At 44.4% G+C, this 17554-nt stretch overlaps 1 non-coding gene across 1 annotated transcript; it reads left to right on the top strand.

The window, feature by feature from the left end:
• Positions 1-3532: 3532 nt before the first annotated feature.
• On the top strand, positions 3533-3605 carry TRNAG-CCC. The gene has a single exon. It is a non-coding gene; the product is annotated as a tRNA-Gly (tRNA).
• The last annotated feature ends 13949 nt before the right edge of the window (positions 3606-17554 follow it).

Raw genomic sequence — 17554 nt, 5'->3', positions numbered from 1 at the left:
TTTTTTAAAGTGACATAGCTGCAGTCTACAGCTGGGCCAGAAGGGGGAGGCTGAATGAAATGGATTCTAGCAGGTCTGTAAAAAAATGTACTTTATAGGGGTGGGGGGGAGGGGGAGATGGGAGAGGGGGGTGGTTAGAAATGCCAAGAGGAAGAGAAGGAAAGGGGAGGAAAATCAAAATGATAATAATAAAATAATAATTGCGACCATCATTTTAGCTCCCTGGGTGCTTCACCTCCGTAGGCGTGTTTAATCCTCACAATCACCCCAGGAGGTAGGTATTAATAGCCCCATTTTTCAGATGAGGAAATCAAAATGCCAAAAGAGAAACTCTTCAAACTCTCAATTTGTGCACTAATTTTAAGGCTGTTGGATTGTTGGGCTATAACCAAGTCATTTCATAAGTAAATACTGGTGGTTTGATTTTTTTTTTTTTTTTTAATGTTCACTCTTCTAGGCCCCAGGTCAGTAACTGAATATGTGGGAAGTCTTTAAAAATACCAATGAGAGCATTTGAAATAGCACAGCTGAAAACCACCACTCTGCACACTGAGCTTCATTCAGAGTTCAAGGTTGGGCATTTTTCTCCCACACAAATTCAACAGAACAAGAAACCACAAGAATTGAGCGTTTTCCAAGTTTGAACAGGGGAATGGAAGAACTTCAGAAAAGAAAAAAAAAAGCATGAGGGGAAATTTATTTGAAAGTACTTCTCTGAAAAACTTTGCACCTCAGTTTCCTGGCTTCAAGGTCCTTGAATCCATCTAGATATTTAACATATAGCAAAACTCCAGTGACAGTCAATAAATATTCAACAATATGCGTATGTGGCCCATTTCCTGATGGATTTAATACTTGTTAGAATTTTCCAGATGAATCACCTCTGTTTTATCCAAGGTCCACACCACAACCAGCTCTGTATCTGCCCTTGCCATGGACCTTACCAATATCGCCCAACAGGCTAAACCTTCTCAGAATGTACTAAATGTAGATTTTTTTTTCTGTCAACTGTATCTCTGTTGCCAGACTACGAATGTCCCCAAAGTATGTCCTAGAGAGACTTCCATATAGTAAGGATTTATTAAGTGTTGCTGAAGGCATAAAGAAATGAGTTTCAGCAGATTATATATCTCGATATTTTGGTTTTCTTTCCGTGTGAGAGCTTGGTTGGGGGCGGGGGCAGAGGGTTTTTTCTTACCCTTTTCCCCCCATTATATTTCAATTGAATTTGTCAAGAGACTGAGAGTTTTATTTTCCTAACATGAATCACTTATGATCTAACAAATTAATTACCCATCCATCCTGCCCTACCAGTGAGGTCATGAGAGAATGGATGAGTTCAGTCAACCTCCTCTGGACAGCAGCGTCACAGCCCCGACTTAAGAACTCAGGTTCAATGCCAAAATTGCCAGTTTAGGTTAGAATCACACTTAAATGTATCTTATTATACACAGAGGCATACAAATGCAATATGTCATCTTTAATGGTTCAGAACAAAGCCTAAAAAAATAGTGTCCTAGCACAGATGAATTTTATAACCTTTGATATATGGCTTTCATTATTAACAATAATTTCTGTAACTGCATCCAAATTCGGGAAGACACCCGATGAATATTAATTTTATTTTTGATTTATTTTCCGCTCCTGGTGGCTCCCTCTAGGGCAGACCTGCGTTCCCAGCGTCCCTTTAGCCCTGAGATCTTAACATCCTCCAGAGTAAAATTCTCAGGGTCCCGGGAACTGCCTGGTTCCAGGAATACTGCATTTGGGGTTTGGCTGTTCTGCTGGAAAATGAGGAATTTCTTTTTTCCCATTGCATTTTCTTACCTCTTTATATGTTACAAAGACTTCCCTCTCACACACCCTTTGTCATTATATTAAAATCTAATTGCAAGACAACTCTCCTCACCTAAGTCATCAACAAAGCCCAATTATTTCTAATGCATGCAGAAGGGGGGGAAAAGTGCCAACAATAAAAAGGCAGGCAGTAACCTAAGCCTTTTTCACAGTCAGGCTTCAAGTTCACATGTGAATTTATGCCAGTTTTGACATTAGCCGAAAAAATTAACAGTTCTCAAAAATGAAACTCTCACAAAAGGGGTTTTGTGTTTCAAGCAGAATAAATTATAGTGTGATGTTATTAAAACACTTAGTTGTTAAGTTGCCAAGAAAATCCAGTATATTCACACAGAGTCGAGGACCTGTCTCCATGCAAAGTAATTAAATTAGATTTATGGGCTGCATTACATCAGTGTTTGATAGTTCATTTTTCCTTTCTTCATATTTTGCCCTGCTTTATTAGAGCATGTGACAGATGGTAAAAATAGTGTGAAGTTTCTTGGCCCTGTGCTAAATCCCCTTTCGGTAGTATATCTCTCTTCTGTCAGTTTTCCCCAGTGATGATAAATTAACCTCTCTCTTTGTATCCCAAGTGTGGCAGTAAAGCTCTCTTTGACACAGCACCATCACTTTATCTTAATCTGTGCTGTTTCGGGCAGAGAGGGAGATGATGCAATCACCACCAAGGAGTTTAAGGAGAAGATTTATGGTGTCAGAAAACGGGAGGATGATTAATATAATATGCATCATTATATTTTTCATTTTGTCTCATTTGTCGCCTTCTCTGCATCCAAGGCCCGGAGTTCGCCGGGGTGGGCCGTCCTCGGGACAGACTTTCACCCCGGGCTCTGTTTGGAGGGCTGAACCCCGGAGGGCTGGCAGGTGGAGGGTGGCTGATCCCTCCTCCTGGCTCCTCCGGCATCCTCAAAGCCTCCAGGAAGGGGATGAGGCTTTTCTCTCCAGGGATGGGAGCCGGCTTCCTGCCTTTCCCAAAGGGAGGCGTTGGCACCTGGGTCTGCTTGATACAAGCCTCCCTTTTGGGAAGGGAATGTAAAGAAGGTCTCAAGGCCCTGTTTGAGGTGGAGCAAGTCCAAGTGTTGCCTGACACTGAACAGGAGTTGGGGTTATCCAGCCTCTGAGAGATACTGCTGGCAAGACCAGAAGAAGCAGTGCCACATACAATGTTTTTGCAGGAAAGGACTTCTTCTTATGTCCCTTACTTACAATAAAGCTGTATTTTCCTTCAGCTACTCCTTGGCTAGGAATTGATTATATCTGGAAACTGGCTTTATTCTTTCGGCTCCACGAGCATGTGTCAGCCTGGCCGGGTGACCAGCACTGAGTCAGACACTGGATGGGGACAAAGGAGCCGAGGGCCTGGCCCTGCCCTTAGGAAGCTCACGATCTCTCCAGTCAGGCAGCTGTTGGCCAAATGCTGTGAGCATCCCTCCCTCCCAGGTCCTGCCAGCACTGAGAATGCCAGGGGAGGGCTCCTGGATCCCACTGAAGGACGGTCCCTACATCAAGGGAACCAGATCCATTACAGAGAAGATGGGCATAATGAGAAGCATAATGGAAAAAAATGTCACTCGAAGTGGAAAGGAATCCTGGTATATCTCCCCCAAAGTGAATAATCCTTTGCATAAATGAGTGATCATTTCCTCTGCTTTAAAACTCTGCATTTTGGGGAACTTCCCTGGTGGTCCAGCGGCTAAGACTTTGTGCTCCCAAAGCAGAGGGCCCAGGTTCAATCCCTGGTCAGGGAACTGGAGCTCCCATGCGGCAACCAGATAAATGACCCCACGTGCCACACCTAAGACCACTGCAGCCAAGTAAATAACTTTAAAAAAAATAAGCAAAAATCTACACTGTTCACTATTCACAGAAAGTGAGGTAACCCTCTAGAACCCCGGCCAACTGAAATAATTCAACATGGTTTTCCTCCAAGACGGGAAGCACTCAGTGGCAGGAGGCCTGTCTTGGGACATGTTATTCATTTGCCAAATCTTTTCTTTTCTAGGGCTGCCCTACTCCCCAGCCCTAGGGAGAAGCACCAGCAGCCCTGGTTTCTCTTGCACGAGGTAACCCCTCAACCCCATCATAACTGATTGGACTATATCTAAACCGCTTGGATTCTCCATCTCTCCCAGGAATTTGGAACTGAGGCAGAATAACAGCCAGGTGGGCTTCCCTGCTGGCTCAGCAGGTAAAGAACCCACCTGCCAACGAAGGAGACACCAGAGACGCAGGTTTGATCCCTGGATCAAGAATATCCCTTGGAGAAGGAAATGGCAACCCACTCCACTATTCTAGCCTAGAACATCCTGTGGATAGAGGCACTTGGTGGGCTACAGTCCTTGGGGTCGCAGAGTCGGACACGACTGACTGCACACAACATGCATACACAACAGCCAGGAGGCTGGAAGAGAATTAGAGTGTTGTAGCCATGCATTCCGGGAAACAAACTCACTCAGAAGGATGGCGCAGACAGTGGAGTGCAGTTTGTTACACTGGCGGGCCCGAGGCAGAGTCTCCTCTTAGCCAAGGACCCCAACTGACTTTTGTGAAAAACTTATATACCTTAAGCGTACTGCTCAAGCCCACATCCCCAAATTCCTTAAACCTAGCCTGGAAAGTGTTAAAGGGAGATGCACTCAGGTTACAGCCATGATTCATAATTAGAAGGGTCAGCTGGTTATACACTGTAGCCTACACCAGTGGGTGCCATAAAGATTCCAAAGGTGATTGACTACATAGGGGGTTATTGCATTCTTTTTGGTGATGGGAAATCTTGTATGGAATCTGGTGTTTATCAGTCCAAGAGGCCAGTTCGGCCGTAGGTATGTTATCCCCATGGCTAACAGGCACATAGTCCAAAGCTCACTGACAGTGCAAGATGGGGTTTCCTTCTTTTTCAAGATAGAGTCAGCTCGGCCTGTTCCTTTCCTCCTTCAAAAGGAGATGCTGAGGGCAAGGATTATAATCTGCCCCAAGAAAAGAAAAACAGATTCAGAGAAGTGGAGACAAGAGGCACAGTAAGGGCCTCCGGGGTCCTGGAAAGATTTTCCATGCACTCCATGAATCCTTCAGTCCCATGCTGCTGCTGCTGCTGCTGCTAAGTCGCTTCAGTCGTGTCTGACTCTGTGCGACCCCATAGAGGGCAGCCCACCAGGCTCCCCCGTCCCTGGGATTCTCCAGGCAAGAACACTGGAGTGGGTTGCCATTTCTTCCTCCAATGCATGAAAGTGAAAAGTGAAAATGAAGTCGCTCAGTAAGTGTCTGACTCTTAGCGACCCCATGGACTGCAGCCTGCCAGGCTCCTCCGCCCATGGGATTTCCCAGGCAAGAGTATTGGAGTGGGGTGCCATTGCCTTCTCCGTCAGTCCCATGAGGCCCCTTCAAATACTTAAATTCCCCTCATTCCTCTTCTTTTTTTTTTTTCCTCTAAATTTATAAGGTGATTGGGCATCATCTGGGGAGTTTGAGTAGAAGAGTGATACACTCAAAGCTCTCTTTTGATGAAAAGTATAAACAAGTGGAGATCCTACAATTAAATCATTATAATTTTAGAGTCAACTTGCTAACATGCTTAGCTAACAATGAAGTGGGAGGCATTACAAAGCATTGAACTCTCCTTTATTCACACAAAGGCTGAATTTCAACACCATGGAAAGGAAGTCTTGTGTTGATTACACAAGAAGATGCTTGGGGTACTTTCCTAATATGTTAAAAGAGTAAGAAATACCCACTGATAGTCAACAGAAAGAGAAACAAAGAAAATATAAACATACAAAATGTGTTATCCAAATGAGTCTCTTTTTTAAGGAGGACAAAATGTAAGGAAATAAAAAAAAAAGTTAGGAAAGATGGAGTAGTAAAATTATAAGAATAAAAATTCACCATAAATGATATTAATATGTCCAAGTTCAAATATGATGAACTGGACTCCTCTTGTTTCAGATCCCATAAAACTTCTTTGTATCCTTAAAATGGGGCTTCGCAGCTGGCACAATGGTAAAGAATCTGCCTGCTGATGCAAGAGACGCAGGTTCATTCCATCCCTGGGTTGGGCAGATCCCCTGAAGGAGGAAATGGCAACCCACTCCATTATTCTTGCCTGGAGAATCTCATGGACAGAGGAGACTGGCAGGCTACATACAGTCCATGAGGTCACAGAGTCGGACCCAGTTCAGAGCGCACACACACACACATATGCACGCACACAGCCTTAAAATAAATTCCCCTTTTTTTTCTTAAAGCAGATCGGATTGTTTTCTGTTGCTTGCAACCCAGAGTCTCAGCACACCTGCATTTCCATCAAGTCCCTTCTGCAATGCTGCTGTTCCAGCCAGGTTGACTTCTCTTTTTTTTTTTTTTTTTAATTTTATTTTATTTTTAAACTTTACATAATTGTATTAGTTTTGCCAAATATCAAAATGAATCCGCCACAGGTATACATGTGTTCCCCATCCTGAACCCTCCTCTCTCCTCCCTCCCCATTCCATCCCTCTGGGTCATCCCAGTGCACCAGCCCCAAGCATCCAGTATGGTGCATCGAACCTGGACTGGTTGACTTCTCTTGTTGGTCACACCAGGCCTTGCTCATTCCTATACATGTGTTCCAGCTGATTCTTTCACTGGAAATGCTCCCCTCTTTTCCCATGGTCTAGCCTGTTCCTAACTCAGGTGCCTCCTCCCTCATGAAAATGAACTCAGTCCTTACTGATGGTCGCTCCTTGGAGTCTATGCACCCCATTCCACAATTAATTTTATTCTGAAATGTGTGTCATGCTGCCAAGGCTAATCTGGTCTTTCCAAAGAGACTCTGAGCTCCTTGAAGGCAGCAGCATGTCTTTGAGGCCTTGATTGTATCTCTTTTGCTGCCATCGGGCTTCCAGGTGGTGCTAGTGGTAAAGAATCCACCTATCGGTGCAGGAGATATAAGAGACGCGGGTTCAGTCCCTGGGTTGGGAAGATCCCCCGGAGAAGGAAATGGCAACCCACTCCAATATTCTTCCCTGGAGAATCCCATGGACAGAGGAGACTGGCAGGCTATGGTCCACAGGGTTGCAAAGAATCTCCTGAAGCAACCTAGCACACAGCATCTGGCTTCACTGGGGCCCCTCTCCCCAGCCGGACCACTCACGGTCTGGCCAGGCTTGGTAGAAAGGCTGAAGAATGGGGGAGCCTTGGTTGAGACAGAGCAGCCATGTCTGTTGCTTTCCTCTCCCCAACACAGAGGATTTTCTTCCCCATCATCTTCATCAGGGTTTGTGACCTCACTTCAGCAGGACAAGAGAGTAAAAATATCATCCTGGGTTATGGAAGAGGTGATGCCATTTACAGGAGAACCTCATTTATCGCTGGCAGAAAAAAGTCGGGTCATTTAGCAGAGATGGGGGGCGATGTGTTAAAAACCCAAACTTTGGATGAACTAAGCATCATTTCAACTTAATTTTGGAAATCTAAATATACGAAGTGCATTAGCTGATTTTATTTTTGGCAGCAGACTTAGCCATTCTAATCATGTTTTGCTCCAGCGAATTTTAAAATTAGTTTGCATTTCCTAAGCACACATCAGCTGGGTGAGGGCTGAAGGAGGGAGGGTAAGGAGAGAAGGTGCTAGGAGAGAGCCGGGTTGGGATTAAAACTTCCCTGGCACGTGCTTCACTAGGTGGATAATCCACACGCAGGTATGTGAAAGCTGCCTAGAATTGAGTCCTTAGCCTTGGAGAATCTGGATGGTGGAGTGCAAATAGGCACCTGCTCAAGATAATTGTAAATAAGAGGCCAAGCAGAGAGGGGTGGGGGAAACTATTTACTTTTTGAATGCCTTCTGGCCAAAGAGTAAATTTTGCAAAATCAAAAATTCTGGGTGATGGTAAATCATCTCTACTTATTTGTAGAGTTGATTATTATCTCTACTAACAAGTTAGTGACATTAAATGACCAAAAAAAAAAAAATCCATGTTTCCTTTGAGGGTTTGGTGTGCTTTGCCAGTGATCTTTACCCTCAGACAGATCTGGAAACTGAGAATGGGCCAGAGTCTCTACTTCGTAGGTGGCTGACATGCATCACAAATCTTTTCCAAGTCTGCCATCACGTCAGGGATATAGTCATAGTGATTACCGGTTATGGGACCCCCTGCTACGAGGTAGAAAATTCACATTCTATTTGAACACCTTCACCACAGCCCTGGAGGTTGGGCTGAGTAAGCATCTCCATTTTACTGGGGAGAGGTTAAGTAACCTGGTGAAAGTCACACGGCCAGGAGGTAGTTGGGACTGAAATTCAGTGTTCTGTCCCCAGCGCCTGTCCCCTTTTGACAGTGCCCATACCTCTCAAGAGATACAGACTATGCTTTGTCCTGACCAGTTAGAGGCCACTTTTTTTTCTTTTTGGCTGTTTTAGGGCTTTTTGTAGCATCCACGGTCTTTAGTTACAGCGTGCGGGCTCTTAGTTGAGGCATGCAAGATCTGGTGTCCTGACCAGGAATCAAACCTGGACCCCCTGCATTGGGAGCACAGAGTCTTACCCACTAGACCACCAAGCGGTTACACTTCCATCTCCATTTAGGCAGGATGGGGACGAAAGACTGGCAAGGGTAGCACACTCACCAGTGCTCCAGGACGTCTGTGCTGGTCTCAGCCAGGCGGCCCCATGTCATCGACAGCAGGGGCTCCCAACCCCCAGGTTAGGGACCAGGAGTGTTTCACGGCCCATTAGGAGCCAGGCTGCACAGCAGGAGGTGAGCAGTGGGTGAAACCAAAACCATCCCACCCCAACCACTGGTTCAGGGAAAAACTGTCTTCCGCAAAACCAGTCCCTGGTGGCAAACAGGTTGGGGACCGCTGATCTAAAGGACTATCCTTGGTGGACAACCATTCCTTGCTGGGAGCACAGCTCTCTGGGATCTAACGAGGGGCTGACAGAGCAGTTCACGGGGCTGCTCTGGCCTTGAGACTGAGAGCAGCCAGTGGCTTTGATTGGCAGCCAGTTCAAAGAGTAAAGAAGACAGCACGCAAACTAACACAGTCCAGTCTTCGTCTCCATTACAGCCTGCCCCTACCAGGGGCAATCTATGGAACAAATGTAGGTAGCAGTTCTGGGAGGAGTGAAAAAAGATAACCACAGAGGAGTCTAGTTACAGTAAGGATAGAAGAGTTTATAAAGAAATGATGTATGAGAAAACCAATATTAAATGAAGGACTGTTTAAAAGAAAAAAGGATCAGTCCAGGTTCTCCAAAGAAACATTTTTTCCTTTGGGAGATATTTATGTGTGTGTGTGCATTTCTCACAGATGTATATATGAAATAATATATACAATATATAAAATATAATATATATAATATATGAATATATATTAAATAGCACATGCATAAGTTAAAATATAATAATATATCATCCATGAATATATATTAAATAATACAAATGGTAATAATCTATATGAACTCAGGAGGTATATTTTAAGAAATTGGTTCATACAACTGCGGGGGCTGGCAAGTCCGGAATCTACAGGGCCAGCCCGCAGGCTGGAAAGTCAGGCAGGACTTAATGCTAAACTCCAACTTCAAAGGACTTGAAGCAAAGCTTCTCTGGAAAGCCTCAGTTTTTGCTCTTAAGGCCTTTGACTGATTGGATAAGGCCCATCCACAGTATCAAGGCTCATCTGCTTTACAGAAGGTCAACTGATTAGAGATGCTAACCATAGCTATTGCGAAATACCTCCACCGCAACCCCTCCCCTAGTGTTTGATGAAATCACTGGATGTGGGAACTTACCAAGTTAACGCGTTAAAAACTAAGCATCACAGTAGGATTACCCTAATCTAACTATTTTCACTGTTTTGTGCTCCCTTCTAGTAATTACCCACTCCAGTCCTCTTGCCTGGAAAATCCCATGGGCGGAGGAGCCTGGTGGGCTGCAGTCCACGGGGTCGCTAAGAGTCGGACACGACTGAGTGACTTCATTTTCACTTTTCACTTTCCACTTTCATGCATTGGAGAAGGAAATGGCAACCCACTCCAGTGTTCTTGCCTGGAGAATCCCAGGGACAGGGGAGCCTGGTGGGCTGCCGTCTATGGGGTCGCACAGAGTCGGATATGACTGAAGTGACTTAGCAGCAGCAGCAGCCAGTAATTACATACAAATATATTTTAAATAGTTGTAAAAAACTGTAGTATAAGAATTTACTCCACTTATTTTATGTATATAATACATGTTCATTATAGAAAATGTGGATACATAAAAATTTGCCATTCTAATTTCTTATGTAATTTGTAAACAGTGTTTCATGTTTATAAGGCCATCTCTTCCATGGAATTATGGGCACCATAAGAACAAGGAAACTGGTGCCATTTGTCTTTTTATGCCAATCATTAATTATGGTGCCCTGCACACACTAGGTGCTCAATAGACATCGGTTGAAAGAATGGATTTTGTCCCATAATGCCAACATTTATTATTTGTAATAGCTACATAATAGCCAAAATAATATACTAAAAGTCTCTTAGCTCATCACCTAGTATTAAACATTTAGATTGATTTCAGGTGTTTTTATTTTCCAATAGTAAGGTTTACTGCCAAGAAGTTCTCTGTACACATGCATTTTTCTTTCACTGGAATAACTCAAGAAAACTTATTTGTATGTGCCTTCCTTTAGTGTACCGTGGCCTTAAATAATCACACTGATTAGTCAAACTCCTGATTAAATTAGAGGAAAGTATGGGTTGAAGTGACTATTTGAAAGGTCCATTGAGAACTAGAATAATAGCCTCATAATAATAATGAGTCATTGTGAAGCTCTTCAGAAAACTGAACCCAAGCAAAATTGAGCTTGTGGACATTGAGTCCCACAACTACCTTCTAAGATAATGGGACTGGAAGTCTGCAAACTACATTTCCCAGGTTCCTTTGGTAGTGGTCTTCCTGTTAGGTTTTGCCTAACTGGCAGAGCAATCAAGATGAGAAAAGAGAAGAAATGTCTTTGCTTTCCATTCCCTTTCTCCGTCTCTCTCTGTGTCTCTCTCTCTTCCTCCTCACTCTCAGCTCTCAGCCACTTCTCTTTCTTTCCTTCTTTCCTTCCTCTTCTTCCTTCTTTTCCTTCCTTCTTCCATTGTTTCAGCTTCTGAGGCTGTGGGCCACTCTCAATGATCCTAGGTTCTGGAAATCTAATCTCTGACTTACCTTCAGCTCTCCTTTTCCGCCCTTTGACTTTCTAAGATCTTTGTAATACATGCCCTGTATTAAATATCCTTTTTTGAAATATCTAGGTTTGTTTTCCTGATCAGACCCTGATTGATACAATAAAGACAGAATTCTTTAGGAGGAACTGCTCACCTGGTTTTGCCCACCTTTGGTCTCCAAAATCTTAACTTTAGGAGTCAATCTGGATACACACTTCAGAAATATTTCTGCATAACTACATTAATCCTATTTTTTTAGTTTCTGTATTTCATGTTTTGACATCTTTAAAAGCTTGCTGCCTGGGGCAAAACTGCCATTCCCAGAGCAACCATTTTCTTAGATATAGCAAAGGGTTCACCAAGATCACATTTCTCTTATACTCACCAGCCGGTCTCAAGACAGTGACCAATTTTTATATCACTTGTGTCATTGCCAGGACTTTTTACATTCCAGGCCTCATTCTGATTTCCTCCCTATGTAGATATAGAGACATGCTTATCTATATCAACACTTTAAGAAGTTCTTCCAGTGTATGCATCAAGAAGATGTTAGAAGACAGTTAATGAGGACTGAAATTATACTCTGTATTAAAAACCAAACACTACAAGGAACAGCAGACATATTGATATGCAACTGATTATAAAGGTTGTAGGATCATCAGATTTCAGTTCCTCTCTTTCCCTAAAGATCACCGTTAAGCATCTAAGGGGAGGGGTATGGTCCAGGCAGCATTTTATTCTGCACTTACTCCTGCTGTCAGGGGAAAACATCAAGCCTCTTCTTTGACAACTCCTGTTACAAATCTCAGTCTTGACTGATTCACTTTTTGTAGGAAATATCTTTATTTTGCTTTCTTTTCTCAGGAGATTAAGTAGGGATTCGTGGTATGAATACAAGCAGAACCTTAAAAGGAAGTTCATGCAGACTCAAGGAGCTGGGCAATTGTCACAGAAACAGAGTATGAAAAAGGCATCATAAACCAAGTGGGCGCTATCTCTCTTTCTCTCTCCCTCTCCCTCTTTCGATCACTCCCTCCCTCCTGCTTTTTTTTTTAATTTTTAAATTTATTTTGTTTTCATTATTGTTGGTTGCACTGGGTCTTCACTGAGGTGCACAGGCTTTCTCTAGTTTTGGAGAGATAGGCTTCTCCCTAGTTGTGGTGTATGGGTTTCTCATTGCAGTGGCCTCTCTTGTTGCAGAGCATGGCACCTAGGGCATGGGCTCAGTAGTTATGGCACACGGGCTTACTTGCCCCGCAGCATGTGGGATATTCTTGGACTAGAGATCAGACCAATGTCCCTTGCATTGGCAGGCAGATTCTTAATCACCAGGGAAGTCCCCTCCCTTCTTTTTATTCCATATCCACTTCTTTCTGAGGCTGTGCTCACCCCATACCTGGCTCTGTCTAGCTCCAACACGCAAGAGACCTACATGACCCTCCAGCCACGGGGGGTTCAACTCCCACCTGCCGCTCTTAATTGCCCCATCTCCTGATGTCACTGGAGTTCTGTGGGTGGTTTCACTTCTCCGTGTGCCCAGCCAAATGCTTACTGAGAGACTTGGTGATAGTACCACTCTCTTCAAACCTGAAAGCTGCTATTTTCTCTCTAAGCAAAAATATTCTGAACACTGGACTATGGGAGAAGAGTTTTCCAGCCCTTTTAACCATAGGAGATCTTTTTTTCCCTACTTTCTCATCTCAAGTTTGCTTCAAGTCCAAAGCTGTGTCTTGTTGGCATGATCTGTTATCTCCTCCTCAGCCAGAGAACAGCCTCCCAACACCTGGACCTGAACGAAAAAGCAGTGCATTTGTCCTGGCAGCCAGAGCATCGCTCCTTACTGCCACTGAAGACAGCATCCCCAGCCCTGTGCCACTCGCATGCAAGGCAATGAGGACAGAGCGGCAATACATGCTGTTACTCTGCTTTTCACTTCCCTCTGTGCAAAGACGTGAGCTCCTACAGACAGAGGAGAGCATACAACTGCACAAAGAGGAACTAATTCAAGAGGGTGACTGGGAAGCACAGCTAACAGTGGACATGGAGACAGACTGGACTTCCTTCATTCATCCTGCAAAGATACAGCGAGTCTCCACTCCACACCAGGCCCACAGCATTCCAATGCTGTGGACGTGGCAGTTAACAGAACACATGCCTTGCCTTCTTGGAGTTCATATTTTCTTAAACATCTAAGGGAAGGAGAAGCGGGTGACAGAGGATGAGATGGTTGGATGGCATCACTAACTCAATGGACATGAGTTTGAGCCAACTCTGGGAGATAGTGAAGGACAGGGAAGCCTGGGGCGCTGCAGTCCATGGGGTTGCAAAGAGTCGGACAACTTAGCGACTGAACAACGAGAAGAGAATTTCATGTAGAGGTAACTGCTGTGAAGTCAGTAAAGCAGAGCATTGGACAGGGAGAAACTGGAGAGGTGCTGGGTGCTATTTTATTGAGTAGGCAATCAATGAACTGGAGAGGGCTGGGGGAAGGAGGGATGCAGTGCAAATGCCCTGGGGTGGAAGAGTGGGGTGTGTTACCCTGGATGTGGGAGAACGAGGAGGGACTGTGGCTACTGTGACTATAGGTTAATAAAGGAAGAAGAAAGTCAAATGAACACGATCAAATGTCCACCTAGAGAAGGCATCAGAGGACTTTTGGCAAATTGGTGATTTTGAAAAATAAGAGAAAATAGTTATCCCCAATCCTAAAGCTGTGTAGCAGAGTAGAGAGAACTCCAAACTGGGAGTTAGAAGACCTCAAGCTACCTGGTCAAATGAGTGCATCTACTTAAGCCTTTCTTTTTTCAGCAAAGTTGAAATGACACCTACTTTAAGGGTTTTGATGAGAATTAAATGTGACAGTGTATATAAAAGTACTAGCTTGTTGTTTGGCATATTAGATACTCAGACACTGGGAACTAAAACAATGAGACACACTACACTCTGATTAGTACAGCCCTAACCCAGAAGACTGACACCACCAAATGCTGGTGAGAATATGAAGCAATAGGAACGCCCGTTCACTGGGAATACAAAATGGGACAGCCACTTCAGAAGAGAGATGGGCGGTTTCTTAAAACACTAAACATACTCTGACCACACAATCCAATAATCCTGCTCCTTGGTATTCACCCAAAGGGGTTGAAAAGCTATGTCCACACACTAACCAGGATGTTTACAGCAGCTTTATTCATAACTGCCAAAACCTAAAAGCAAACAAGATGTCCTTCATTATGTGAATATTCAATAAACTCTGGGCATCCAGACAATGGAATATGACTTGGCACTAAGAAGAAATGAGGAATAGATAACAAATAGATGGGAGAACAATGGAAATTTTTCTTGGGCTCCAAAATCACTGCAGATGGTGACCATGGCCATGAAATTAAAAGACTTGCTCCTTGGAAGAATATGACCAATCTAGACAGCATATTAAAAAGCAAAGACATTACTTTGCCAACAAAGATCCGTCTAGTCAAAGCTATGGTTTTTCCAGTAGTCATGTATGGATGTGAGAGTTGGACTATAAAGAAAGCTGAGTGCTGAAGAATTGATGCTTTTGAACTGTGGTGTTGGAGAACACTCTTGAGAGTCCCTTGGACTACAAGGAGATCAAACCAGTCAATCCTAAAGGAAATCAGTCCTAAATACTCATTGGAAGGACTGATGCTAAAGCTGAAGCGCCGATACTTTGGCCACATGATGCAAAGAGCCAGCTCATTGGAAAAGCCCCTGATGCTGGGAAAGATTGAAGGCAGGAGGGGAAGGGGAGGACAGAGCCTGGCATGCTACAGTCCATGGGATCATAGAGTCAGATGCGCCTGAACTGACCTGAAGAAGAAATGAGCTATCAACCACGAAAAGACATAAAGGAGCCTTAGATGTATGTTACTAAGTGAGAGAAAATCTGAAAGGGCAACGCACTGTATGATTCCAACTGTATAACATTCTAGGACAGGAAAAACTATGGAGACAGTAAAATGGTCAGTGGTTGCCAGGGGTTGGGGGCAGGGAAGGATGAATAGGAAAGATCCAGAGGATTTTTAGGGCAGTGAAACTACTCTGTGTTACTATAATGATGGATACATACCATTATACATTTGTCCAAACCCACAGGATATACACCACCAAGAGTAAACCCTAACTTAAAGGAAGGACTTTGGGTCATAATAACGTGTCAATGGAGGTATCAGTTGTAACGCATGCACCACTGTGTTCGGGGTGTTGATAAAGGGGGAGGCTGTGCATGTGTGGGGGCAGAGCACATTGGGAAATTTCTGTACCTCCTCTCAGTTTTGCTGTGAACCTAAAACTGCTATAAAGATCTAAAGTCTTTTAAAAAATAGTGAAAAAACAGGCCCATAGTATTCCCAGCCTGGCATTATGGGACCCTGGACAAGTAACTTAAGTAAAAGGGACATCTACCGTTTATTGAGTGCCTGCCTATGGCACTGCCCTGCACTGGGTCTTGTTCATGGGTTTCATCTGCTTCCCCATTTGTGCAGCAAGGGGGCGGGACCAGATCACACCCAAGCTTGGATCATTTAAAGGGGCCCTGCTGAGACCCCCCCAGGCCCGGGAGACAAAGGTCATTCCAAAGGAACTCAGGACAAGAGCAGCAGCATAGATGGGCTGAGACACAGAGCCTTGCACGCAATCCCCAGAAAACCACAGGGCCCTTCGGGGCCTCTCAGAGATTCCTGGAACACAGTGCAACATCATGGTGCACAGTGCCATGTCCTGAGCTGAGATCTGCTTCATCTAATAATATGACACTCCAGGAATTTACTTTTCCATCCTCCTCCACGGAGGCATTAAGACCAGATGGCAAAGACCCGGGGGAATTAGCACCATGAACGCTCTTCCCCGCCTGCACTGTCACCCCCATTCCTTACTCGCGTCCTTTTTCACCCCAGATGAAGCAGCTACCCCGAACAGACGTGGGGAGCTTGCTGATGAGGACAGCAGGCGACCTGAGAGTTGAGTGTGCAAGAAGCCTCCTTCAGATGCAGGGTCCACCTGTTTCATCCTCCTGACATTAACAATGCATCTTTCATGGACTTTCTATGTGTATGGAATCTAGGGAGACCATGCCTTGGCCGGGAGATGGCACCGTCAGAGACTCGAGGACTCAGAGACCTTGGAACGATCTGTTAAATTCTTACGAAGCTATTTCTTTGATTTCCCCATGGGCTTGTGGGCACGTGCTGATTTGCAGGCCTTGCCCAGGATAAGAAGCTTCTCTCATCCTTCCAACAAGAGAAGTAGCAATGGTCACGGTTCTCATTCTCCAAGCATCTAACAGGTCTCCAGCCCTATGCATATTTAATTCTCATATACATTTTTCTCCTTGAAGCTTCAAACAAGAACCAATCACAGATGAGGCCCTGAGATGGAGAAGTACTCCGTCCAAGGTCATCAGGCAAATAAATATCAGAGCAAAAACTGGAAGCCAGGCCTGTCCTATTCCAAAGCCCAAATTCTTTCTGCTGTGCCCTGGCTGCCTCTCAGAAGGCAATGAAAAGACTTCACAGAGCTGGAGCCCACACAGGTGGGCTTATTTCCCAAGATGCTGCAGGGCAAGGAGGGGCAGATACAGGTCAAGCTGGCCCTGCAGAAAGACTTTGCGTCAAGTCCCTATTGGGAACACATCTCAAGCCTGGAAGAACGTAGTCCCCTTAGAAACAGACACCTTGACCTTCCTCCCCGAGCAAAATATGTCCTGGGTGTCAAAATCTGTTATCAGCCCAGCCAGCTCCAATTAGCTTTCATTCTGTCTTTGTCTCTCTTGTTTAAGACAAGGGAAGGCTGGAGGTCCCGGGAGCTTTGTCACCTGGAGAAAATCACCTCCCTCCTCTGGTCCTGTCCCTTTCTCCCAACGGGAAGTCTCCCAGCTTAGTTTCCATGGGAAATCAGCGGGGGTGGGGGCAGACAGAAAGGAAATTCCTTCACTCCATCTGCTCTCCCCAAACCTGGGGAAAGCAATGTTTCTCCTCCACCCCAGGCCCCAGGGCTTCTCCCCTGCTCTCTGCTCCCCACAATACACACCCTGCCTCCGCAAAAAAGGCTGCGGGTGAAGGTTTTTCCATTTAATTTCATTTTTCATCATTTTTACCCCTTTTGATGGTTCATATCTGAGGGTCTCAGTGGATTAACTGGCCAATCAGATTTCATTATGAGCCCAAGTAGTTCTTATCATTAAACCTGTAATTTATTTCTTCTGTGTTTCATAAAATGTGAAATATTACCATTCTCCGGGAGCTTGAAGAGAGCAGGGATGCTCCATTAAGTCCAACACTGCTCCTCCAGAAGAGGCCGTAATTATATGCGGATTTTTTTTTTTCCTTACAGCTAAGTTTCTACTTGCAGATGCTAACAAAAGAAATAAGCTTTTAATCCAAACATAATTAATATGAATTACCTCCCCAGTACACCCTGGCTTTGCACCATTAAACTTAATTTTTGTTTTGCATGATAATTGTGTTATCATTACCGTTTATAGGAGAACCCAGGGACCCTCACTTTATT

The sequence above is a fragment of the Bubalus bubalis genome, chromosome 1 (assembly GCF_019923935.1).
Source record: "Bubalus bubalis isolate 160015118507 breed Murrah chromosome 1, NDDB_SH_1, whole genome shotgun sequence".
Taxonomy (NCBI): Eukaryota; Metazoa; Chordata; class Mammalia; order Artiodactyla; family Bovidae; genus Bubalus; species Bubalus bubalis.
Note: the sequence above shows the minus strand (reverse complement) of the source record. Positions and strands in the feature narration are given on the sequence as shown.